Source organism: Limulus polyphemus, unplaced genomic scaffold (assembly GCF_000517525.1).
Source record: "Limulus polyphemus unplaced genomic scaffold, Limulus_polyphemus-2.1.2 Scaffold957, whole genome shotgun sequence".
Lineage (NCBI taxonomy): Eukaryota > Metazoa > Arthropoda > Merostomata > Xiphosura > Limulidae > Limulus > Limulus polyphemus.
In genome coordinates this window covers 140,881-142,439 of record NW_013666567.1, presented here as the reverse complement: position 1 = coordinate 142,439, position 1,559 = coordinate 140,881, and the positions used below count along the sequence as shown (strand labels likewise).

General features: G+C 29.2%; 1 protein-coding gene across 3 annotated transcripts in view; it reads right to left on the bottom strand.

Annotated features, from left to right (window-relative positions):
- The window catches only part of LOC106461432 (AN1-type zinc finger protein 2A-like), a 126,557-nt gene that overhangs the window by 87,582 nt on the left and 37,416 nt on the right, over positions 1 to 1,559 (bottom strand). The window lies entirely within an intron of this gene.

Genomic DNA, 1,559 nt, shown 5'->3' with positions numbered 1-1,559 from the left:
TTCTTAGTTATGTACTCAAGAGTGTCGCTGTGACAGCTGATAACTTGGATTATATAACCATTATTCTAGTCTAGACCAAACAGTCTTCTTAGTTATGTACTCAAGAGTGTCGCTGTGACAGCTGATAATTTGGATTATATAACCATTATTCTAGTCTAGACCAAACAGTCTTCTTAGTTATGTACTCAAGAGTGTCGCTGTGACAGCTGATAATTTGGATTATATGATCATTAATCTAGACCAAACAGACTTCTTAGAACACTGCCACTATGACATCTAATAACTGATTTATATGACCACAACACAATAGAGAATGTTATTTAAATATCTACCTAAAACGTACTTATTTAATAAACATTATTACAAAGAATGTCCTATTATAATCGCTTTGTTTAACTTGGAAAATATTATAAATACAGTACTACAAAGAACACAAGGAATATTGTATAAATATGACAACACATTTTTATAAGCATATATCTATTTATAATCAACGATAATGTACGCTTTTTTGTGAGCTATTTTTACTATTATTAAAATACTTGCATACTAGAATTTGAAGGTTTAAAATATTACAAACAGAGATAAAGATGTTGGCAAATAAAGTGACATTTAGAGTAAATATTAAAATCAACGGAGATAATCATAATCACAGTATTGTCGCTCGTTTGTATTGAAAGACCAGTGATCATCAAACATTGGTATAAAACTAATAATTTTTAAAGTACTCAACTGTATATATATATTTATTTATTTATATCTACGTGTGTGTGTATATATAACTTTTTCATAAGTTTTTAACAGGAAATGTTTTGAAGCTTTAAATAATGCTGAAGAATGACTTAAAAGTCATGAAACCGGTCTGATTCAATTGCATTAATCACGTGAAGTATTCTTTTTGTTTCTCTGGATATATATAAGGTATATTTTTTATTTAGTCACTAATAGTATTTAAGTAAAAAGATAAACAGTTATATTAGCGATATCATTGCATGCAGTTTGTTCAATAAAGAGGGAATGTCACAGTTTATACCCTCCATGCATATTTCTAGTTATTTACAACGGATGTTAGCCTAAAGCCTTAGAATGCGTTTTAACCCTAGTATAATAATAACAACTTTAAGGGTGTAATTTTAACACCTTTAATTCGCAAAACAGCATTTCACCTTTGCAAAACACTTAAGATGAAAAATGTCGTACTAAAAAGTGTTATTATTACACCTCAAGAGATGTAATATTAACGACTTAGAAGATAAGCGTTCCTGCTATCACTAGTTAGTTAACCCAAATGTTTAAAGAGCTCTTGCATGTTCCACCAGTTTCATAGAGGGCATTGTTTTGCAACAAGTTTATTGCAGCCAGTTTGATTAATTCCCTTAAAATTAGGATGTACATAAAGGTACTTGCATAATTGGTTCCTTGTTTGGGTTACACTAATCTAATTGACTGTAATATTTCTTTGTGCGTTTCATTCGCTTCACATTTGGTAAGAAATATATACAATAATGTTCTCTAAATATGTGTTAATTAATTACTTTCATGTCGTTAATAGAAATAAA